Source organism: Pseudophryne corroboree, chromosome 5 (assembly GCF_028390025.1).
Source record: "Pseudophryne corroboree isolate aPseCor3 chromosome 5, aPseCor3.hap2, whole genome shotgun sequence".
NCBI lineage: Eukaryota > Metazoa > Chordata > Amphibia > Anura > Myobatrachidae > Pseudophryne > Pseudophryne corroboree.
Genome location: NC_086448.1, coordinates 319478743 through 319504657, shown reverse-complemented (window position 1 = coordinate 319504657; position 25915 = coordinate 319478743). Strand labels below are relative to the sequence as shown.

General features: G+C 47.2%; 1 long non-coding RNA gene across 1 annotated transcript in view; it reads right to left on the bottom strand.

The window, feature by feature from the left end:
- The window catches only part of LOC134929022 (uncharacterized), a 104742-nt gene that overhangs the window by 35357 nt on the left and 43470 nt on the right, over nucleotides 1–25915 (bottom strand). The window contains exon 2 of the long non-coding RNA XR_010178218.1: nucleotides 9957–10107. This is a non-coding gene — a long non-coding RNA (uncharacterized LOC134929022). The remainder of the gene's footprint in view (nucleotides 1–9956; nucleotides 10108–25915) is intronic.

Sequence of the window (25915 nt, the reverse complement as noted above, 5' to 3'; positions counted from 1 at the left end):
CGTGGCTTGGTCGGAGTCACTGTCTGAAAATATTGATACCCTGGATAGGGACAGTATTTTACTGACTATAGACGCACAGTGGGCTCACTCGCAGGTGGACCCCTGGATCCTGCATGTAGTATCTCAGGGTTACAGGTTGGAATTCGAGAAGTCCCCTCCTTGCCGTTTCCTAAAGTCTGCTTTGCCAACGTCTCCCTCCGACAGGGCGACGGTATTGGAGGCCATTCACAAGCTGTATTCTCAGCAGGTGATAGTCAAGGTACCCCTCCTACAACAGGGACAGGGGTATTACTCCACGCTATTTGTGGTACCGAAGCCGGACGGCTCGGTAAGACCGATTCTAAATCTAAAATCTCTGAACCTGTACATACAAAAATTCAAGTTCAAGATGGAGTCACTCAGAGCAGTGATAGCGAATCTGGAAGAAGGGGATTTTATGGTGTTCTTGGACATCAAGGATGCTTACCTTCATGTTCCAATTTGTCCTTCACACCAAGGGTACCTCAGGTTCGTGGTCCAAAACTGTCATTATCAGTTTCAGACGCTGCCGTTTGGATTGTCCACGGCACCCCGGGTCTTTACCAAGGTAATGGCCGAAATGATGATCCTTCTTCGAAGAGAAGGCGTCTTAATTATCCCTTACTTGGACGATCTCCTGATAAGGGCAAGATCCAGAGAACAGCTGGAGGTCGGAGTAGCACTAACCCAAGTAGTGCTCCAACAACACGGGTGGATTCTGAATTTTCCAAAATCCCAACTGATCCCGACGACACGTCTGTTGTTCCTAGGGATGATTCTGGACACTGTTCAGAAAAAGGTATTTCTTCCGGAGGAGAAAGCCAGGGAGTTATCCGATCTAGTCAGGAACCTCCTAAAACCAGGAAAAGTATCTGTGCATCAATGCACAAGAGTCCTGGGAAAAATGGTAGCTTCTTACGAAGCGATTCCATTCGGCAGATTCCATGCACGAACTTTTCAGTGGGATCTGCTGGACAAATGGTCCGGATCGCATCTGCAGATGCATCAGCGGATAAAATTGTCCACAAGGACAAGAGTGTCTCTGCTATGGTGGTTGCAGAGTGCTCATCTGGTAGAGGGCCGCAGATTCGGCATACAGAACTGGGTCCTAGTGACCACGGATGCCAGCCTGAGAGTCTGAGGAGCGGTCACACAGGGAAGAAACTTCCAGGGCGTGTGGTCAAGCCTGGAGACGTCTCTTCACATAAATATACTGGAGCTAAGAGCAATCTACAATGCTCTAAGCCTGGCAAAACCTCTGCTTCAGGGTCAGCCGGTGTTGATTCAGTCGGACAACATCACGGCAGTCGCCCACGTAAACAGACAGGGCGGCACAAGAAGCAGGAGGGCAATGGCAGAAGCTGCAAGGATTCTCCGCTGGGCAGAAAATCATGTGTTAGCACTGTCAGCTGTGTTCATCCCGGGAGTGGACAACTGGGAAGCAGACTTCCTCAGCAGACACGATCTGCACCCGGGAGAGTGGGGACTTCATCCAGAAGTCTTCCACATGATTGTGGTCCATTGGGAAAGACCAATGGTGGACATGATGGCGTCCCGCCTCAACAAAAAACTGGACAGGTATTGCGCCAGGTCAAGAGACCCTCAGGCAATAGCTGTAGACGCTCTGGTGACACCATGGGTGTACCAGTCAGTGTATGTGTTTCCTCCTCTGCCTCTCATACCAAAAGTACTGAGAATTATACGGCAAAGGGGAGTAAGAACGATACTTGTGGCTCCGGATTGGCCAAGAAGAACTTGGTACCCGGAACTTCAGGAGATGCTCACGGAAGATCCGTGGCCTCTACCTCTAAGACGGGACCTGCTTCAGCAGGGACCGTGTCTATTCCAAGACTTACCGCGGCTGCGTTTGACAGCATGGCGGTTGAACCCCGAATCCTAAGGGAAAAAGGCATTCCGGAAGAGGTCATCCCTACCCTGGTAAAAGCCAGGAAGGAGGTGACTGCACAACATTATCACCGCATTTGGAGAAAATATGTTGCGTGGTGTGAGGCCAGGAAGGCCCCGACGGAGGAATTTCAACTGGGTCGATTCCTACATTTCCTGCAAACAGGATTGTCTATGGGCCTCAAATTAGGGTCCATTAAGGTTCAAATTTCGGCCCTGTCGATTTTCTTCCAGAAAGAATTGGCTTCAGTTCCTGAAGTCCAGACTTTTGTAAAAGGAGTACTACATATACAGCCCCCGGTTGTGCCCCCAGTGGCACCGTGGGATCTTAATGTAGTTTTGGATTTTCTCAAATCCCATTGGTTTGAGCCACTCAAATCGGTGGATTTGAAATATCTTACATGGAAAGTAACCATGCTACTGGCCCTGGCTTCAGCCAGGAGAGTGTCAGAATTGGCGGCTTTATCGTATAAAAGCCCATATCTGATTTTCCATTCGGACAGGGCAGAACTGCGGACGCGTCCTCACTTTCTGCCTAAGGTGGTTTCAGCGTTTCACCTGAACCAGCCTATTGTGGTGCCTGCGGCTACTAGCGATTTGGAGGATTCCAAGTTGCTGGACGTTGTCAGAGCATTGAAAATATATATTTCAAGGACGGCTGGAGTCAGAAAATCTGACTCGCTGTTTATACTGTATGCACCCAACAAGCTGGGTGCTCCTGCTTCTAAGCAGACGATTGCTCGTTGGATTTGTAGCACAATTCAACTTGCACATTCTGTGGCAGGCCTGCCACAGCCTAAATCTGTCAAGGCCCATTCCACAAGGAAGGTGGGCTCATCTTGGGCGGCTGCCCGAGGGGTCTCGGCATTACAACTCTGCCGAGCAGCTACGTGGTCAGGGGAGAACACGTTTGTAAAATTCTACAAATTTGATACCCTGGCTAAGGAGGACCTGGAGTTCTCTCATTCGGTGCTGCAGAGTCATCCGCACTCTCCCGCCCGTTTGGGAGCTTTGGTATAATCCCCATGGTCCTGACGGAGTCCCAGCATCCACTAGGACGTCAGAGAAAATAAGATTTTACTTACCGATAAATCTATTTCTCGTAGTCCGTAGTGGATGCTGGGCGCCTATCCCAAGTGCGGATTGTCTGCAATACTTGTACATAGTTATTGTTACAAAAAAATCGGGTTGTTATTGTTGTGAGCCGTCTGTTCAGAGGCTCCTACGTTTGTCATACTGTTAACTGGGTTCAGATCACAAGTTGTACGGTGTGATTGGTGTGGCTGGTATGAGTCTTACCCGGGATTCAAAATCCTTCCTTATTGTGTACGCTCGTCCGGGCACAGTATCCTAACTGAGGCTTGGAGGAGGGTCATAGGGGGAGGAGCCAGTACACACCACCTAGTGGTCAAACTTTTAAATTTTGTGCCCTGTCTCCTGCGGAGCCGCTATTCCCCATGGTCCTGACGGAGTCCCAGCATCCACTACGGACTACGAGAAATAGATTTATCGGTAAGTAAAATCTTATTTTTTCACTAAATACATAGTATGGTAGTGTGTACCACTGCATACAGAGTACCCCATGCCTGTCACCACACAAATACGCAGTGCCCACAGACTTATGTTAAGCAACTTTGGCCCTCATTCCGAGTTGATTGCTCCCTAGCTACTTTTTGCAGCCGTGCAAACGTATAGTCACCACCCACGGGGGAGTGTATTTTCGCTTTGCCAGTGTGCGATCGCATGTGCAGCCGAGCGGTACGAAAACGTTTTTTTGCAGTTTGAGTAGGTCTGAACTTACTCAGCCGCTGCGATCACTTCAGCCTGTCCGGTCCCGGAATTGACGTCAGACACCCTAGATATAGCGCTAGGGACCCCAAATATACAGAGACGCCTTGATGCGGCTTTGGGGCTTATTCACACATTTGCGCAAATATGTGTAACGAAGATCTCTGAATTCTGTTATCATGTGGAATTTATATCTGGTTACGGTTATGATTCAGGGTGCTGGGGGAAACAAATGGCTTTTTTTCTTGCTTAGAAATACCCCTCCCTTTCGAGCACCTGAATGATATCACTAAGCTAATTGAGCATCTACCAATATATGTGTTTGTTGTGAGAGGCAGAGAGGTTCCTGCATTAGGAGGAGGTGCAGGCCCTGACATGCCACAGGGAGCATTATGGGGTTGCTCCAAGGTAGGTAGCTCTTAGCTTAGACATATTGTAGTAAGGAGCCATTATCATGTGGCTCCTTGCTGGTTAATCTTAGACCCAGATTGGGGTAATGGAGGTGTGAGGTGTGGTGCCTCTGGACTGGCTGAGCTGGATGGCCTTAGTGTGGCATACCTTTACATTCTTTTAACACTTTTCACTTATTAATTTCTCAACACTATTTCTCTATTTTAATTGCATTTCATTTTGTATCACTTTCTCTATAGCTTCGGCTTCCTAAATACTAATTTATTAACACTATAGTTTTTTCACTGGTATGCCACGCTGGGCTTTCTGGCTTATGCTGGTGTTTTGGGGTGCCACACCATGCACCTAGATATAGCGCTAGGGACCCCAAATATACAGAGACGCCTTGATGCGGCTTTGGGGCTTATTCACACATCTGCGCAAATATGTGTAACGAAGATCTCTGAATTCTGTTATCATGTGGAATTTATATCTGGTTATGGTTATGATTCAGGGTGCTGGGGGAAACAAATGGCTTTTTTTCTTGCTTAGAAATACCCCTCCCTTTCGAGCACCTGAATGATATCACTAAGCTAATTGAGCATCTACCAATATATGTACCCGCCCTGCAAATGCCTGGACACGCCTGCGTTTTCCCTACCACTTCCAGAAAACGGTCAGTTGACACCCATAAACGCCTTCTTCCTGTCAATCTCCTTGCAATCGGTTGTGCGAATGGATTTGTCGCTAGAAACATTGCACAGCAACAATTCTCTGTGTACCCGTACGACGTGCGTGCACAGGGGGTGATTCCGAGTTGTTCGCTCGCTAGCTGCTTTTAGCAGCATTGCACACGCTAAGTCGCCGCCCTCTGGGAGTGTATCTTAGCTTAGCAGAATTGCGAACGAAAGATTAGCAGAATTACGAATAGAAATTTCTTAGCAGTTTCTGAGTTGCTCCAGACTTACTCAGCCATTGCGACCAGCTCAGTCCTTTTCGTTCCTGGTTTGACGTCACAAACACACCCAGCGTTTACCCAACCACTCCCCCGTTTCTCCAGCCACTCCTGCGTTTTGCAACTCGAACGCCTGCGTTTTTCCGCACACTCCCATAAAACGGCTAGTTTCCGCCCAGAAACACCCACTTCCTGTCAATCACACTACGATCAGCACAGCGATGAAAAAGCTTCTTTATGCCGTGAGTAAAATACCTAACTTTTGTGTAAAATAACTAAGCGCATGCACACTGCGAACCTTGCGCATGCGTAGTAAGCAACTAATCGCAGTATAGCGAAAATCGGCAACCAGCGAACAACTCGCGATGACCCCCACAATGCGGTGCATGTGCAGTAGTAACCTGATCACTGCGCTGCGAAAAACGGCAGCGAGCGATGAACTCGGAATGAGGGCCTTAATGCTTTGGTTTGGAGCCAACCATTGTAAGTCACAGGCACAGACATTGCTACTGCTGTAGTCATAGCCACAATCCTGTGTTTGCAGAACCTTTCCTCTTTATGCTGTTGTCTCACGCTGGCCCTGTTCTGAGTTGCATGCAACTTCAAAAGTGAATGCATCTAGTGGTTTTTACGCAAACTTCACATGCGCCTCACCATGACGGAGGAGATATGCAGAGATGCTGTTGTGGAATGAGCATTTCTGAGTGTCAGTTTGGCTACTAACACCCCTTTCACATCGCAAATAATAACCCGGTAACGATCTGGGCATATTGTGGGTCAGTGTGCGATGTAAAAGGAGCCATGGAGAATTCCCGGGTCGCCTGACCCGGTAATTGAACCCAAGTTATAAGAAGGGTTATTCCCAGGCTGAATACTGTGTCAGTGGCAGTGTAAATGGGTTCAGGATCCATTCACTACATAGGGACAGGTGGCGTGGAAATTACCTTATCTCCCAGCGCCGGCTCCGCCCCCCCCCCCCCCCCCCCCCCCCACCGCTATGGCAACTGACCCGGCAAGGGAAGCCTGCTGTTGGGGTCCAACGCCGGGTCCCATTCGGGAAGGACCCGTTTCCAATTCCTGGGTGGGATCCAGCATTGGAGATGTGAAAGGGACTTTAACGAACACATGCAAGAGAGCCATATCGTGGCTTTGTAGCCAGACCTCCGTGCTGTGTTGATACCCTTTGGTATACCTGTTTTGAATCCTTTTTTACCCGTCATGGGGTAAGTGTAAGTGAAACTAGACACTGTGAGTGTCTCAGTCTGGACGGGCACGTGCACCCATACGGAGATGCTCCCCATTCACTTGAATGGAGAGCGTCTCCGTCCGAGGCTCCATCTGTACAAAGATATGTTAAAAACATTTAAATACAAACATTTGCAATTTTCCTTTGTCAATCTTCTTTCATGACGTAGTCCAGATGGAGATATCAATAAAGTAAAGCAAACTAATGGCCAGGCTTCATATAAATAGCAGCCATTCTAATCGATGAAGTCATACCAGCTTGAGGGGTCATTTGGCAATCAGAAGCTGCTAACTACAGATGGAGCTTCTGTTATCTATGCCTGCCTAGTCGCAGGCGTGCACTCCCGGCGTGACTAGGCGATCCGTCCGCCTAGTCACGCCGGGAGTGCACAGAGCTGCTCCTAATTGTAAGCATCTCTGAGCTCACAGTGAGTAGGTGCGCCCAGGCGGGCGCGCTTAGTCACACGGAGCAATGATAATGGAGACTCCATCTGTAGTGACTGCCATCATCATCTGCATCTTGTTGCCCAGCCCTCATTCGCTCGGCCTGAAAACATGGGGAAAAGGTTGATATACACAAAAGGTCAACGTGGGGTTTTGTTTTTTTCTATTGGTTGGTGGTATTTATTCCGTAAAATGACCAGGAACCACAATTACTGCACTGCGTCCCCTTGCATGGGTTATTATTCCTAGTCCTAGTGAAGTACGAAAAAGTCAAAAATAAAAAAATTGTAAAAAACTCAAGTCGATTAAATGCTGTTTCGGCCATTGCCATGTCATCCTTTTGTCCAATTTGACCAGTAGTAGTTGACCTATTGACTGTCGACCTTAGTACTGTTTGCCTGTCATCCGTATACCCTCCAGCTCCTACAAGATTTGAAATATCTAAAAATCAATATTTACCCCCCAGTACAATAAAGAATGAATATATTTTAATGAATGTTATGGTAAATGTGTTACCACCAATCTAATTCAGATTAAATTGTATCCAAGCTTCCTTTCCAAAATTTATTTCAGATTTTAATTTACATTTAGTCTAGACGAGATTGCTGGACATGTTGTGATTGAGGTTTGTCTGCCATTGGCAATTGTCTGCCTCCTTATTGTTATGTAATATGCAAATTCCCAAAGCATGGAACACTTGTTGAGTCATCCTTATATTTAAAGTGGTGTTATTACTGTTTTCTGTTGTCAAAGATTTAATGCACTTGTTTGCAGATGATATCATCTGGTATCATATTACTTATATAACAGTCACCATGGGGCTGATTCAATTCCATGTCCTGTGTTTGCTGAATAATCTTACATGTATTTCATGGGATATTTCACATACCCTCCAAAATGACCTGTTCCATTAGGTACAAAATGCTCTGTTCCTGGACTTCTTTGCCAGTGGCAGTTACAGAGGTGGGGCTGCACCACAGTCCAAAATTCAAATAGGGGCGCCACACCAACTGCCATTGAGTCGTGGCCGGTAAAGTCTGGCAGTTGGTGTGGCTCCCCTAGTTGAATTTTGGACTGTGCTGCAGCCCCACCTCTGTAACTGCCACTGGCAAAGAAGTCCAGAAACAGAGCATTTTGTACCTAATGTAATCGGTCATATTGGAAGGTATCTATTTCATGAAGCACGCTCCTGATTTCCTTCCAGTTCAACTGGAAACAGCAAGTTGTGGATGTTGCATGTTTTTTCTGCAGTGTGCGATGGAGAGATCATCTTGAACCCCAAAATAACAAAATACTGGCAAATAAGATAACAGAACAGTGGGCCTGATTCAGGTTTGTTAGCAAAGGAAAAAAGCACACAACTGGGCAAAACCATGTTGCACTGCAGGTGGGGAAGATGTAACATGTGCAGAGAGATTTAGATTTGGGTGGGTTATATTTCTGTGCAGGGTAAATACTGGCTGCTTTATTTTACACTGCAATTTAGATTTCAGTTTGAACACATCCCACCCAAATCTAACTCTCTCTGCACATGTTACACATGATTTGTTTTGGTTTGCTAACAAACCTGAATCAGGCCCTATGTCGGTATTTGTCCGACCGCTTTTTGACCAGACCGCAAGAAACAAACTTTAATTGACTTTGTCATGGCAAATCACAGTATCCCTATAGGTTTGTCCACATTATAATTCTATTCATGGGAGATGGGAGGAACTGGGGGCATGCCAGCAGCCCACACGGCACATCCTGCACCCATACAGTATGCTTACCCCTCTGGAGTCCCGCAGCGGCCCTGCAGTGCAGGCACAAATCACTTGGAAAATGGCTGCTGCTTAATTAGTCTGTTTTCAGGCTATGAAACCAAGCATATGGACAGGTGTGTTCCTGCCACAGAGATTCATGCAACTCAGCATTTGGGCAAATGCTCATATGTGCATTTCAGCAATTGCAGAAAATGGGTGCTCCTCCAGAAGTTCACAAAGAATTAATTTAATTTTCTGTCATCCTTTACATATAAAACATTGGAAAAGAACCTTTTTCTCTGGCATCTTGGTTTAGTCACAGGAATGTTATATTTACACAGTGACGTATTTTCTGATGTGTAGTAAATCCATAATAGGTGATGGCAGCCATGATTTAGGGGGAAATGTATGAAGAGTTCTAAAGAGTGGAGAAAGTTACTCATAGTTGCAGCTTGTAGCATCTACCCCCTTGGTTCTGTATATTATATATATGTCAAGTGGAATGTGTGGTAAGCATAATTCAATAGCAATACATTAGATTGTAAGATCTCAGAAAGTTCCTCTCTCCTACATCATTGTCCACTCCCACCTCTTCCACCTGTGTGCCCTTGTTTTATGCCTTTTATATATTCTGTGCTAGGCTTAATGCTTTTTTATTACATTACCTATAACGGTATGTAGTTGGGATCCCAATGTTAGGCATCCTGCCGGTGAGAATGCTGGCACCGGAATCCCTACACCTGTCAGAATGCTGACGCCGACCTCCTGACAGGTGGGATCCCGAACGTAAGTATCCCAGGGAGGTTACGTTTAGGCTGCGGGAGGGTTAGGGTTCCCTTACCTAAGCTCCCCTGACGGGATTTCAGCCAGTCGGAATGCCAGGGTCAGGATTCTGACCACCAGCATCCTAACTGCTGGAATACCATACCCAACCCCCTATAACACCCTAAATAATGCTTACTTTTTGATATCATTGGATGTATGTGTCTTGAATGTTCTGTATTTTCCTAGTTTAACTTTGTTTTATGTACTTTGCTACAGTTCTTAATTAAGTTTGTCACCTTCTAAATCTATACATATAATAAAAATGTAAGGGTTATGTACTTCTAGGGATTGTTTGCTATGGAGACGAGAAAAAAAAAGAATTTTTGTCCCTCTGTCTGTTCCAACATCACGCAAACGCTACTGGATGAATTTGGATTGCCTTTTCACTGTTATGTAGCTTAGTGACCTATAAAAAAAACTGAGCTGTGTATGATCTCTATCTGAACTCAGGGAGAAGAACAATAAAGGAAAAAGCAGACGCTTAGCACACTGAAAGTTGATGTTTATGCTTCTGCAGAACTTGACTCCGTCCAAGTTTTGGAACAGAACCTGACTTATAGTGGCTGCTTTGCAGAGGAACCTAATTGACGCAGAGTTTCTAATGGGATGTGGTGCAGGTGAGACTGTGTTTATGCCACATATACCCCTTATCACCAGCACTTCGCTATGATGCTCAAAGTCGAAGGGGCAATCACGGCTGCAGGTGTAAATCTCGGGACCAGCTGTTTCTCCCATGGTCAGCGTTACGTGGCTTACTTATGAGTTAGTAGCCCCAAGCATCTTTTGTGTTAATCCCTGAAGGAAAACAAATATTGTTTACAAAGAAATTTGGTGATCAATGTGTACAATATAAAATATACATCACAATATTAGCTGGCACTATTGTTTTATAAAATTAGTTCCGCTGAGCAATAACAGACATCCACGCAAGTAAACAATAAAAATAATAGTAATACATTGACAGCTCAGGGATAGCACTACTTTTTTTTGCAATTAAGATGGTTTACACATTAAATAAACTTCCTATGTTATATTCAAAATCAGTTGTAATGGGTTTGAGTATTTTACATAATTTGATCACATTTTACCAAATAAAGTTGCGATGTTCCAAATCACATAGAATTATATACCCATGGAGATATGTTTACAATTATTTTAGCATTTTTATTTTCTTGGTTATAATTGTTTACATAAAAAAAAAATCTGTAAGGGAATTAAAGGGAACTTTGCTTTACCAAATTGTATGCCATAAAAAAATAAATCACAAACATTCCTGTCGTAATCGTGTCATACGATATGCATAAATAACTTATATCTATGCCCCTAGGGACAGCAGCTTACAGGAATTCTGTTACAGCACCTACAGACATCTGACCTTATAGTGCTTTACACACCTGAAAATACTACAATTACTGTATTTATCGTCAACGCTTTACCTCAGGCTTTGTTACTAGGAACAGCTTTCAGTCATGTACTATAGAAATATCATACTGTATACAACCATGGTGTCTATTCAGTTAACACTGTGGCATGGGATCCATGATTTCTAATATGAAAGACATAGATGCAGTGCACACCAAGAACTTTATCTAAGTATATGAACAATTGTTTTAATCAAGATTATTAGAAACACGTATTGTTTCTAGAATAAGGATTATTTGAATTTGCTCTACTTTTACCAGATAAATGTTGATATTTTACATGTGTTTATAGGAAAACGGAATGGTTTTCATCACTGCTCTTCGGAATGACATTTTATATATTTTTTTTTCCTGGCAACACATTTAAAAAAAATTACTTAAAAGAATTCAGTTGTGAGCTGATGACCCCACTCCGCCAGTTAGTCACAGATTTCTTGTAGGTAGAAGAGGTTACTCATCCTTGAACAACCTGATTGGGCTCACCTCACTACTCCTAGTGATTCCTTCTTACCATCAATAATGACCTGTAATTGACTCCTCCCACTGCATCATGAGGGGGTACTTCACTGCCAACACCAGGCTTTGACACTTGGAACAATTTGTTCCACCCAGGCTCCTACAGTGGCGCCCGAAACCGCTTATTTCTGGGTATGTGTAGTCATGCTTCTGCATCATCTCCTGGTTGCCCGCTAATTCCTACTAGTCCACAAGTCTACTTTTGGTAGTGTCATAATCCGTGCAGTTTATCTTCCGTGCCTGGGGTGTCGCTCTCTGCTCTGGTTCTTCAGCACTCTGGCCTGAGTATCTGTAGCTTGGTAATTAGCTGTTACCGTCTGCCTCAGAGTCTGTACTTTGGATCATGCTACTAGTTACTATACCTGTGCTTTCTGGATAACTCTAGGTCCTGGTCTTCTGCAGCCTGCTATCCTCATGCTCCTCATAGGAGATATCTTGGTCACTACTCGGTGTGTATTATATTCGCTAATTGGGACTTTGTTCATTGCCTTCGCACAAGTCTATGTTTGCCTGGACTTTTACCTTGCCATTAGTATTCACTTCCAGTATCCTGCTAACCATTGCATGTCGTATTTCTCTGACGTCCTAGTGGATGCTGGGACTCCGTCAGGACCATGGAGAATAGCGGCTCCGCAGGAGACAGGGCACAAAATTTAAAAGTTTGACCACTAGGTGGTGTGTACTGGCTCCTCCCCCCATGACCCTCCTCCAAGCCTCAGTTAGGTTTTTGTGCCCGTCCGAGCAGGGTGCAATCTAGGTGGCTCTCCTAAAGAGCTGCTTAGAAAAAGTTTGTTAGGTTTTTTATTTTCAGTGAGTCCTGCTGGCAACAGGCTCACTGCAACGAGGGACTTAGGGGAGAAGAAGTGAACTCACCTGCGTGCAGGATGGATTTGCTTCTTAGGCTACTGGACACTAGCTCCAGAGGGACGATCACAGGTACAGCCTGGATGGGTCACCGGAGCCGCGCCGCCGACCCCCTTGCAGATGCCGAATAGAGAAGAGGTCCAGAAACCGGCGGCAGAAGACGTCTCAGTCTTCATGAGGTAGCGCACAGCACTGCAGCTGTGCGCCATTGCTCTCCGCACACTTCACACCAGCAATCACTGAGGGTGCAGGGCGCTGGGGGGGGCGCCCTGGGCAGCAATGTAATATACCTATTCTGGCTAAAATATATCACATATAGCCCCTGGGGCTATATGGATGTATTTAACCCCTGCCAGGTTCCAAAAAAAACGGGAGAAGAAGCCCGCCGAAAAGGGGGCGGGGCCTATTCTCCTCAGCACACAGCGCCATTTTCCTGCCCAGCTCCGCTGCGAGGAAGGCTCCCAGGACTCTCCCCTGCACTGCACTACAGAAACAGGGTAAAAACAGAGAGGGGGGGCACTTATTGGCGATATTTATAATATTTGAGCTGCTATAAAGGGAACACACTTATTAAGGTTGTCCCTATATATATTTATAGCGCTTGGGTGTGTGCTGGCAAACTCTCCCTCTGTCTCCCCAAAGGGCTAGTGGGGTCCTGTCTTCTATCAGAGCATTCCCTGTGTGTCTGCTGTGTGTCGGTACGTGTGTGTCGACATGTATGAGGACGATGTTGGCGTGGGGGCGGAGCAATTGCCTGTAATGGTGATGTCACCCCCTAGGGAGTCGACACCAGAATGGATGGCTTTGTTTATGGAATTACGGGATAGTGTCAGCACGCTACAAAAGTCGGTTGACGACATGAGACAGCCGGCAAACCAGTTAGTACCTGTCCAGGCGTCTCAGACACCGTCAGGGGCTGTAAAACGCCCTTTACCTCAGTCGGTCGACACAGACCCAGACACTGACACTGAATCCAGTGTCGACGGTGAAGAAACAAACGTATTTTCCAGTAGGGCCACACGTTATAAGATCACGGCAATGAAGGAGGCTTTGCATATCTCTGATACTGCAAGTACCACAAAAAGGGGTATTATGTGGGGTGTGAAAAAACTACCGATAGTTTTTCCTGAATCAGAGGAACTGAATGAAGTGTGTGATGAAGCGTGGGTTACCCCAGATAGAAAACTGCTAATTTCAAAGAAGTTATTGGCATTATACCCTTTCCCGCCAGAGGTTAGGGCGCGCTGGGAAACACCTCCTAGGGTGGATAAGGCGCTCACACGCTTATCAAAGCAAGTGGCGTTACCGTCTCCTGATACGGCCGCCCTCAAGGATCCAGCTGATAGGAGGCTGGAGAATACATTAAAAAGTATATACACACATACGGGTGTTATACTGAGACCAGCAATCGCCTCAGCCTGGATGTGCAGTGCTGGCGTGGCTTGGTCGGAGTCACTGTCTGAAAATATTGATACCCTGGATAGGGACAGTATTTTACTGACTATAGAGCAGTTAAAGGATGCATTTCTTTATATGCGAGATGCACAGAGAGATATTTGCACTCTGGCATCAAGAGTAAGTGCGATGTCCATATCTGCTAGAAGAAGTTTATGGACGCGCCAGTGGTCAGGTGATGCGGATTCCAAACGACATATGGAAGTATTGCCGTATAAGGGGGAGGAATTATTTGGGGTCGGTCTATCGGATCTGGTGGCCACGGCAACGGCCGGAAAATCCACCTTTTTACCCCAGGTCACCTCCCAGCAGAAAAAGCCGCAGTCCTTTCGTTCCTATAAGAACAAACGAGCAAAAGGACATTCCTATTTGCCCCGAGGCAAAGGAAAGGGTAAGAGACTGCAACAAGCAGCTCCTTCCCAGGAGCAGAAGCCCTCCCCGGCTTCTACAAAGGCGTCAGCATGACGCTGGGACCTTACAAGCAGACTCAGGGGCGGTGGGGGGTCGCCTCAAACATTTCAGCGCACAGTGGGCTCACTCGCAGGTGGACCCCTGGATCCTGCAGGTAGTATCTCAGGGTTACAGGTTGGAATTCGAGAAGTCCCCTCCTCGCCGTTTCCTAAAGTCTGCTTTGCCAACGTCTCCCTCCGACAGGGCGACGGTATTGGAGGCCATTCACAAGCTGTATTCTCAGCAGGTGATAGTCAAGGTACCCCTCCTACAACAGGGACAGGGGTATTACTCCACGCTATTTGTGGTACCGAAGCCGGACGGCTCGGTAAGACCGATTCTAAATCTAAAATCTCTGAACCTGTACATACAAAAATTCAAGTTCAAGATGGAGTCACTCAGAGCAGTGATAGCGAATCTGGAAGAAGGGGATTTTATGGTGTCCTTGGACATCAAGGATGCTTACCTTCATGTTCCAATTTGTCCTTCACACCAAGGGTACCTCAGGTTCGTGGTCCAAAACTGTCATTATCAGTTTCAGACGCTGCCGTTTGGATTGTCCACGGCACCCCGGGTCTTTACCAAGGTAATGGCCGAAATGATGATCCTTCTTCGAAGAGAAGGCGTCTTAATTATCCCTTACTTGGACGATCTCCTGATAAGGGCAAGATCCAGAGAACAGCTGGAGGTCGGAGTAGCACTAACCCAAGTAGTGCTCCAACAACACGGGTGGATTCTGAATTTTCCAAAATCCCAACTGATCCAGACGACACGTCTGTTGTTCCTAGGGATGATTCTGGACACTGTTCAGAAAAAGGTATTTCTTCCGGAGGAGAAAGCCAGGGAGTTATCCGATCTAGTCAGGAACCTCCTAAAACCAGGAAAAGTATCTGTGCATCAATGCACAAGAGTCCTGGGAAAAATGGTAGCTTCTTACGAAGCGATTCCATTCGGCAGATTCCATGCACGAACTTTTCAGTGGGATCTGCTGGACAAATGGTCCGGATCGCATCTGCAGATGCATCAGCGGATAAAATTGTCCACAAGGACAAGAGTGTCTCTGCTATGGTGGTTGCAGAGTGCTCATCTGTTAGAGGGCCGCAGATTCGGCATACAGAACTGGGTCCTAGTGACCACGGATGCCAGCCTGAGAGGCTGGGGAGCGGTCACACAGGGAAGAAACTTCCAGGGCGTGGTCAAGCCTGGAGACGTCTCTTCACATAAATATACTGGAGCTAAGAGCAATCTACAATGCTCTAAGCCTGGCAAAACCTCTGCTTCAGGGTCAGCCGGTGTTGATTCAGTCGGACAACATCACGGCAGTCGCCCACGTAAACAGACAGGGCGGCACAAGAAGCAGGAGGGCAATGGCAGAAGCTGCAAGGATTCTCCGCTGGGCAGAAAATCATGTGTTAGCACTGTCAGCTGTGTTCATCCCGGGAGTGGACAACTGGGAAGCAGACTTCCTCAGCAGACACGATCTGCACCCGGGAGAGTGGGGACTTCATCCAGAAGTTTTCCACATGATTGTGGTCCATTGGGAAAGACCAATGGTGGACATGATGGCGTCCCGCCTCAACAAAAAACTGGACAGGTATTGCGCCAGGTCAAGAGACCCTCAGGCAATAGCTGTAGACGCTCTGGTAACACCATGGGTGTACCAGTCAGTGTATGTGTTTCCTCCTCTGCCTCTCATACCAAAAGTACTGAGAATTATACAGCAAAGGGGAGTAAGAACGATACTCGTGGCTCCGGATTGGCCAAGAAGAACTTGGTACCCGGAACTTCAGGAGATGCTCACGGAAGATCCGTGGCCTCTACCTCTAAGACGGGACCTGCTTCAGCAGGGACCGTGTCTATTCCAAGACTTACCGCGGCTGCGTTTGACGGCATGGCGGTTGAACGCCGAATCCTAAGGGAAAAAGGCATTCCGGAAGAGGTCATCCCTACCCTGGTAAAAGCCAGGAAGGAGGTGACTGCACAACATTATCACCGCATTTGGAGAAAATATGTTGCGTGGTGTGAGGCCAGGAAGGCCCCGACGGAGGAATTTCAACTGGGTCGATTCCTACATTTCCTGCAAACAGGATTGTCTATGGGCCTCAAATTAGGGTCCATTAAGGTTCAAATTTCGGCCCTGTCGATTTTCTTCCAGAAAGAATTGGCTTCAGTTCCTGAAGTCCAGACTTTTGTAAAAGGAGTACTACATATACAGCCCCCGGTTGTGCCCCCAGTGGCACCGTGGGATCTTAATGTAGTTTTGGATTTTCTCAAATCCCATTGGTTTGAGCCACTCAAATCGGTGGATTTGAAATATCTTACATGGAAAGTAACCATGCTACTGGCCCTGGCTTCAGCCAGGAGAGTGTCAGAATTGGCGGCTTTATCGTATAAAAGCCCATATCTGATTTTCCATTCGGACAGGGCAGAACTGCGGACGCGTCCTCACTTTCTGCCTAAGGTGGTTTCAGCGTTTCACCTGAACCAGCCTATTGTGGTGCCTGCGGCTACTAGCGATTTGGAGGATTCCAAGTTGCTGGACGTTGTCAGAGCATTGAAAATATATATTTCAAGGACGGCTGGAGTCAGAAAATCTGACTCGCTGTTTATACTGTATGCACCCAACAAGCTGGGTGCTCCTGCTTCTAAGCAGACGATTGCTCGTTGGATTTGTAGCACAATTCAACTTGCACATTCTGTGGCAGGCCTGCCACAGCCTAAATCTGTCAAGGCCCATTCCACAAGGAAGGTGGGCTCATCTTGGGCGGCTGCCCGAGGGGTCTCGGCATTACAACTCTGCCGAGCAGCTACGTGGTCAGGGGAGAACACGTTTGTAAAATTCTACAAATTTGATACCCTGGCTAAGGAGGACCTGGAGTTCTCTCATTCGGTGCTGCAGAGTCATCCGCACTCTCCCGCCCGTTTGGGAGCTTTGGTATAATCCCCATGGTCCTGACGGAGTCCCAGCATCCACTAGGACGTCAGAGAAAATAAGATTTTACTTACCGATAAATCTATTTCTCGTAGTCCGTAGTGGATGCTGGGCGCCCATCCCAAGTGCGGATTGTCTGCAATACTTGTACATAGTTATTGTTACAAAAAAATCGGGTTGTTATTGTTGTGAGCCGTCTGTTCAGAGGCTCCTACGTTTGTCATACTGTTAACTGGGTTCAGATCACAAGTTGTACGCAGGGCCGGTGCAAGGTTTCTCGGCACCCTAGGCAAGACTTCAGCCTCCCCCCACCATCACACCTATCAGCCACCACAGGATAAAATAAAACACATTGGCATCCACAGGAACAAATAATAACAAACACAATGACCCCTTTCAGGAAAAAAAGAAAAAAACACATTGGCTTCCACAGGGTAAAAGAAACACACATTTGCCCTGACAGGAAAAACCAAAACACAATGCTCCCCAGTACATAACTTGCATATAGCCCTTTATTATTGTCAGAACAGCAAATTAATGTGCTCCTGCTAAGTACAAAGGGAAAACGTGATGGCTTCTCCAACATATGTGCAAGGCCCTATCTTAGTATCAAAATTATTATTATTATTTACTTATATAGTGCCACTAATTTGTACACAGAACATCAGAATTCATATCTCTCCCTGTTCCACTGGAATGGGAGTGATACTCTCTAAAATGCAAACACACACAGACAAATCCACATAACCTGACCATATGTTTTTGGAGTGTGGGAGGAAACAGGAATACCCAGAGGAAACCCATAGAAACATAAAAAGAACATGCAAACTCTACACAGACAGGCCATGACCAGGAATTGAACTCATGACCTGAGTGCTGTGAGGCAGTAATGCTTACCCTATGCTACTGTTCCGCCAATTGGATAATAACGTATCAAAAATGTTGCAGGCTGTATGGAGAATACACCCTACAGCAGTTTGGGAAAGGGATCCTGACGCTTAGGATGCCGGTAGTCAGAAGAATGACAGCAGCATCCTGCTGCTTATAGGTGGTCATTCCGAGTTGATCGCTCGCTAGCAGTTTTTAGCAGCCGTGCAAACGCTATGCCGCCGCCCACTGGGAGTGTATTTTAGCTTAGCAGAAGTGCGAACTAAAGGATCGCAGAGCGGCAGCAAAAACAAATTGTGCAGTTTCAGAGTAGCTTCAGACCTACTCAGCGCTTGCGATCACTTCAGACCATTCAGTTCCGGATTTGACGTCACAAACACACCCTGCGTTCTCCCAGCCACGCCTGCGTTTTTCCTGGAACGCCTGCGTTTTTTTGAACACTACCTGGAAACAGTCAGTTGACACCCAGAAACGCCCACTTCATGTCAATCACTCTGAGGCCGCCATTGCGACTGAAAAGCAACGCTAGACCTTGTGTGAAACTACATCGGCCATTGTGAAAGTACTTTGTGCATACGCATGCGCAGAAGTGCTGTTTTTTCACTTAATCGCAGCGCAGTGAACATTTTAATCTAGCGATCAACTCGGAATGACCCCCATAATCCCAACCCCTCGTAGGAAAGTATGCTAACCCCCTTCCCTCCCCTACCTGCCGCCTAACCCTCCCTTCCTGCAGTCTAACTTTAATTCCCCCCCCTGCAACCTAACCCTACCCTGGTGCCTAACCCTAACCCCCTCCCCCCACAGCCTAACTGTAACCCTCCCCGGCATACTTACATTCAGTATGCTGACTCTTGGGATTCCGGCATCGGGATTCTGATCGTTGTTGGGCAGCTTATTTTTAGTGTGTGCAGTTAGATTTCAGTACTAATAAATGGTAAAAAAAATAGAACACGACAAACTGACAAATACGTTTTCTGAGCAGCAGGTACGGATGTCTTGTTCAGCCATACACTATATATCTTGTGATATACTATGTTGGTTCATTGACAGTTTTTATGTTGCAAATATAGGTGAAATGTGGCACCCCCAGCCAATGTGGAACTGCAAGTCCCAGCATATCCTGCCAAAAAAGAAGCAGGGCATACTGGACAATGTAGTTTCAAACCAGCTACAGCTGACGCATGGAAAAAAAACTCCACTACTTACTTGCAAGGAGGAGAAACCGTCAGACGGAGAAGCAATCAGTCGGCATCCATCACAGCCTATGGACCTACAGGTCTTCCGTAGGTCTGTAGGACAAAGTAAAAAAAAGTCTATAGTAGTATCACATGCTGGTGCTGGTCCCACAGTGACAGTTGGATCAGGCTGCAGATGCATAAACCACTGGTCCACTTTCTGCAGATGAGGCGGACCAGGACATAAATGACGGAGCGGCCTGGGGCATATCCCCCCCCCCTCCCTCCAGTGCAGCACGCCTGTTGCTGTGAGGGGTGGGGGGGTGGGGTGGGGGGGGCTCAGTGCTCGGTGCTGCCACTGAATCTGCCTATACTCTCAGCAACTGCAGGCCTTTTGTGATACAGTATGTGTGCAGGGAACTTCTTTAACTGGGTGTACTACGGTATGACAGTGCTAGGGATCCCAGCGCCCAGCATACCGTCGCTGGGATCCTGACCGCTGGTATACCGGCAGTGGGGCGAGCACAAAAGAGCCCCTTGCGGGCACAGTGGCGCTTGTTATTCTCCCTCCAGGGGGATCGTGGACACCCCAAGAGGGAAAATAGTTGTCGGTATGCCGGCTGTCGGGATTCCGGCGTCGGTATGCTGAGCGCTGGGATCCCGACAGCCGGCATATCAAATGCCACACCTTTAACAGAGTGTGAGGTATAGCATTACAGGTACTGCATGTTTCCCAGTGAGCCCTGTAACACATACACAACTACTCACACTGAGGCCCACACACACTCATACTGAGACACACACACACACACACACACTGACACTCATACTGAGACACACACACAGTGACACTCATACTGAGACACACACACACTGACACTCATACTGGGACGGACACACAGTGGCACTCATACTGAGACACACAGTGACACTCACACTGAGACACACACACTGACACTCATACTGAGGTAGAGGCACATGTACACTCATACTGAGAAACACAATGACACTCAGGGGCGGATCCAGAACAAAATGACGGGGGGGCACCATGACAGAGGAAATGAGGGGGAGGTACTTTAGTGCGCACATAAGACGCACGTGCTCCAGAAAAGTGGGTTTGGCCTTGCAACAATGGTTGTGGCTTCAAAGAGAATGCCATATCCATGAGGCAGTGGGTGACGCCACAGAATGTGAGATTGTTTGTGACATAGTGGATGACGGGGAGAGATAGTGGGTGACAGGGAGAGGCAGACAGGAGGGAGAAGTGATGGGGTGAAATAGTGGGTGAAAGAAAGGCAGTGGGTGACAGGGAGAATGTGACGGGGAGAGGTAGTGGGTGATGTCAGGTAGAGAGTAAAAGGCAATGGGTGATAGGAGAGAAAAGTGATGGGGAGAGATAGTTGGAGACAGAAAGGCAGTAGGTGACAGGGAGAATGTGACGGGGAGAGGCAGTGGGTGATGTCAGGTAGAGAGTAGAAGGCAATGGGTAACGGGAGAAAAGTGATGGGGAGAGATAGCTGGAGTCAGAAAGGCAGTAGGTGACAGGCAGTGGGATCTATATATGGGACACCGGCCTAGATGGAAATGGGGCAGAGAGATGGTGGTGGGAGGGGGAAACACTAGGCTGTAGAAGGGGATACACTGGGCTGAATGAGGGGATGTCCTTGCTGAGGGGCAGTGAGATGGGGGCAGGGGGCTGGGAGAGGGGAGACACTGGGCAGACAGGGTGGTAGATACTGGGATAAGGGAGTTAGTGAGATGGTGGGGGACACTGGGCTGGATTGGGGGGCCCAGGGCACTATGAGTGGGGAGGCACTTGGCAGGATGGGAAGGGACAGTGAAAGGGGTAACACTGGGCTGGTGAGGAGGGATCAGTATGTCTAGACTCACTGGGGGGTTCTAAATGGGAGAGCAGTGAGATGGGAACAGTGGGCTGGTTGGGGAGGGAAGGGGAAACATTGGGCTGGCAGGATGGGAGACACTGGGGCTAGGGGCAGTAAAGGTGGGGGCACCAGGCTGGAGAAGGGGGCAGACACTGAGAGAGCACTGTTTCTGTCTGGCCCTGCACATGCGAGTGCAGCACCGCACACTCACTCAGTAGCCCTTCCCGTGTCCCTGCACCCTACCTGCTTCCTCGGTCCCCAGCTCACCTCAATCACCCCTGCACTGCCAACTCTGTGCAGGGATCTGTCTCCTGGTGGCGGGTCCGGCTGGCTCCATCAGGCGGCAGCTTGCTCCATCTAACAGGTGGCGGCATTGACGGCTCTCACTCCCCCGCAATCAGCGTACCGCGGAGCCCCTCCTCCCCCGTGTACCAGTGCAGCCAGGGAGAGGGTGACACTAAAGTCCGAATTAGGCCCAGCCCGCGAATCAGAATGCAGGAGGCGGAGCTGGGCTCGTTCCTAGGTAAGCTGCTACAGGAAGGAGGGACCGACAGCCGGCGGCCTCATTGTGCAGTGCAGCATTAAAAAAAAAAACACCTCCTAAATGACAGGGGGAGCACGTGCCTTGGTGCCCCCCCCCCCCCCCTGAATCTGCGTATGATGACACTAATACTAAGTCAGAGACACACACACACACTGATACTGAGACACACTCATACTGAGACACACACTGATACTGAGACACACACACACTCATACTGAGACACATACTGAGACGACAAACTCATACTGAGGCACACACTGATACTGAGGCACACACACACACACACACTGATACTGAGAGACACACACACACACACACACACACACACACACACACACACACACACACACAGTAGTTACCTCCAGCTTACAGTATATCACAGGAGCAAGTCTGAAAGAACAGGCAGCAGAGCCATAGAAAGACCGCCGAGGACCTAGCATACTCGGGGGGCGTGGCCTAATCACGGAGGTGTGGCCACGCCCCTTTTATAAAAAAAAACCCACCAAAAAAACCCCATCAAGCAGCAGGCTATGGAGCCGGCCCGGCAGGTGGGGGACACGGGACTGGCCGAGGGGGAAACCAACTCTCTGCTCCCACTGCATAGCGGTGCGGCAGTAAATTGTCTAGCTGCCTGTCAGTCAGCTTAGCATCGTTGCAGGACTACCCGCAGCGCTGCTATGTGTCTCCAATCCATGCCGCCGGGTGCCTTGCTGCTGCTATTTCATGGGGGCTAGTAAAGGGCGAAGGGGGGAGAGCGGGTTGGCGGCTAACAGTCAAAACGACCAGGGCTCCTGACAGCCTCAGCATACCGCCCCCTCAGGTCCTGGCGCCCATAGGCAGCTGCCTAAAGCTGCCTAATGGAAGCGCCGGCCCTGGTTGTACGGTGTGATTGGTGTGGCTGGTATGAGTCTTACCCGGGATTCAAAATCCTTCCTTATTGTGTACGCTCGTCCGGGCACAGTATCCTAACTGAGGCTTGGAGGAGGGTCATGGGGGGAGGAGCCAGTACACACCAACTAGTGGTCAAACTTTTAAATTTTGTGCCCTGTCTCCTGCGGAGCCGCTATTCTCCATGGTCCTGACGGAGTCCCAGCATCCACTACGGACTACGAGAAATAGATTTATCGGTAAGTAAAATCTTATTTTTTGATATTTGGGACTTCATTCATCGTCATGTAAGTTTATATTAGTTTGTCTGGACCTTGCTACCAGTAATCACTGTCAGGGCCGACTGTTTTTGTGAATCCGTTAACCCTGGACCAACCAAAGGTGTAGGTGCTGGGGTATGGTGAAAACAGGGAGGACAAAGAAAGTTCAGTTTCATATATTTATTAAGGACAACAATTCCAATAATGAGTTAAATGACAATCATTAGTCAGCATATGTAAACTGACGTACTGCAATGAATGGCATTATGATAAGCAGGAACAGTATTATAGATGCATTGAAGAAATGTTCATACAACTGAGTTTAAGCAGGCTTGAGAATGAATAAAGAATTGTCCAAATGAAGCAATGATTGGTGCCAAATTGTAAGGAGTGTTAACTGGATATTGTGGACAAAAATGAATAACTGTAGAGACTTGTACTGAAGCTTAAAGGTTAAACTGGAAGGTTGTGATGTATTGTCCTTAAATGAAGCAACAATGAAGATACAATAATACTTGCAGATTGAAGATAACACTTGAAGCACTGTGTAGCTGCAGCAGACAACAGTGGTGTAGAATGAGTTAAACTGGATGATGAGAGAATGAGAACCAGGGTTAAGTAGAAGCCTCCACAGGCTGTGTGATTACAGCAGTCACTGAACAGAGAAACCTTTTACAGAACTCCGGGAATCCACTTGTTTGCCACTTGGAGCGCGATTAACTGACAGCACAGCAGGGATATGGTGGATCTCTTATGGTGAAGGCTGCAGGCAGATCCCTGGTAGTGGAGGCGATATCAGGACGACTAGAACCACACAGAATATCACGGAGAGAGCACAGAGCTAGGACATAGAGTAGATACAACTAAGCACTGGCTCAGAATAACATAATCCCAGCCTACTTAAAGGCAACACAAGCATGGGATTGGCTAACACTTGCCCACAGGTGTTTCACAGGTGCTCATTTGGTCTCCAACATGGCCTGCTATACTGCAGACACAGCGGTGCCTTTGGCCATTTGGTCCCCGCACTCCCGGGTCCCCAGAACCTGCATCACCTCTGCCGCTGACCACGCCGCATCCCCGCACGGCCACACAGGACCACAAGCAAGCGCACCAGCAATGGATGGACCCTAGAACCCGCAGTGGTGAGTGATCGGTTCGTGACAGTACCTTTCCCGTTAAGGGTGGACTCCGGACACCTTTGAGCTTTGTCAGGATTCTTGGAGTAGAATTTTTGCACCAGTCTTGGAGCATGAACATCTTCAGCAAAAACCCAGGACCTCTAATCCGGACCATACCCCTTCCAATCAACAAGAAACTGCAGACGTCCATATCTCCTTAACATCAAATTCCTCATCCTGCAAAGAGTGAACTTTAGGAGGTTTGGACAGGGCAGTACAAAACTTATTGAGAATTAAAGGTTTCAACAACGATGTATGAAAAGCGTTAGGAATTTTAAAAGAAGGTGGCAACTTGACTTTGTATGCCACGGGACTGAGTACCTTTTCTATAGGAAATGGACCAATAAACTTGGGAGCAAACGTCTTAGAAGGAACTTTGAACTTAATATTGCGAGTAGAAATCCAAACTTGGTTTCCTACCTTATAGTTTGGTACAACCTTACGTTTTCTATCTGCAAAAGATTTATAATGAGCAGAAGATTTAATCAACGGCTTGTGCACTCAACTCCAGATTTTAGACAAACGTTGAAGCACTTGATCTGCTGCTGGAACCTCTTGAGCTGGCAACGGATGGAACTCTGGCACACGATGATGATAACCAAAGTTAGTATAAAACAGCGTAGATTCTGAAGATGAATGAAAGAGATTATTATGAGCGAATTCTGCCAATGGAAGGTAGTCAATCCAATCATCCTGTGAGATAGATATGTATAACTGGAGATCGGTTTCAAGATCTTGATTTACTCTCAGTTTGCCCATCTGTCTGGGGATGATATGCCAAAGAAAAATTCAACTTAAAGTTTAAAGATGAACAAATTGACCTCCAAAACTTGGCTACAAACTGTGTTCCCCGATCAGAGATGATCTCTTGAGGAAGGCCATGCAACTTAAAGATCTCAGCAATGAATAATATGGCTAGTGAAGGGGCTGATGGTAATCAAGTTAACGGAATGAAATGCGCCATTTTCGAAAATCGATCCACTATCACCCAAATGGTATTGCACCCTTTTGATGGAGGTAAATCGGTTACGAAATCCATTGAGATATGAGTCCATGGTTGTTTGGGTATAGATAACGGATGTAACAAACCTGGGGGAGAACTCCTTGGACTCTTATGTTGGGCACATTTAGGACATGCTGCTATAAACTCTTCAACATCGGCTTTAAGACGTGGCCACCAGTAAGACTGTTGAATAAATTTGAGAATCTTTAGGACCCCAGGATGACCCATGAAGGATGAAGAGTGAGCCCAAGTAAGTAGTCGTTTTCAAAGATTTGTGGCGACAAAGGTTTTACCAGGTGGAGGAACCGGAGAAGTTTGAGTCGTTAAAAAGGACGTAGGACTCACAATGGCTTGATTCGTGGTAGCATCATTTGATTTGGAAGAATTGAAGGACTGAGAAAGGGCATCTGCTTTTTGTTTTGAGACCCTGGACGATAGGTGAGCTTAAAATTAAATCGGGTGAAGAAAAGAACCCATCGAACTTGTCGTGGATTCAAACACTGAGCCGACTGCAGATAAAGAAGATTCATACGATCAGTATATACTGTGATGGGGTGTTGTGCTCCTTCTAGAAGGTATCTCCACTCATTTGATGGCAAGTAATTCCTGCTCCCCAATAGCATAATTACGTTCAGCTGGTAGAAACTTATGGGAGAAATATCCGCATGGATGGACTTTTTTTATCTTCAAAGACTTGTGACTGACAACACAGCTCCCACTGCTTCCGTAGATGCGTCTACTTCCACTAGAAAGGGACGGTTCAAATCTGGCTGTCGAAGAATGGGAGCTGACACAAAAGCTTGATTCAAATCGGAGAGGGCTTTGATTGCATCGGAAGACCAGTTTGTAGGATTTGCTCCCTTACGAGTCAGGGCTGTGATGGGAGCGGCCAACGTAGAGTAATTCTTAATGAATTTCCTATAAAAATTAGCAAAGCCAAGAAATCGCTGAATCCCCTTGAGAGTCGTAGGAGTGGACCAGTCTCTGATAGCTTGTACCTTTACAGGATCCGGAAATGATGTATCCAAGGAATGGTATAGAAGATACTTCAAATGTACACTTCTCCAACTTACAATATAGTCGATTTTTCCTCAGACGGGTCAGTACTTCTGTAACTTAGAGGCGGTGAGACTTTAGATC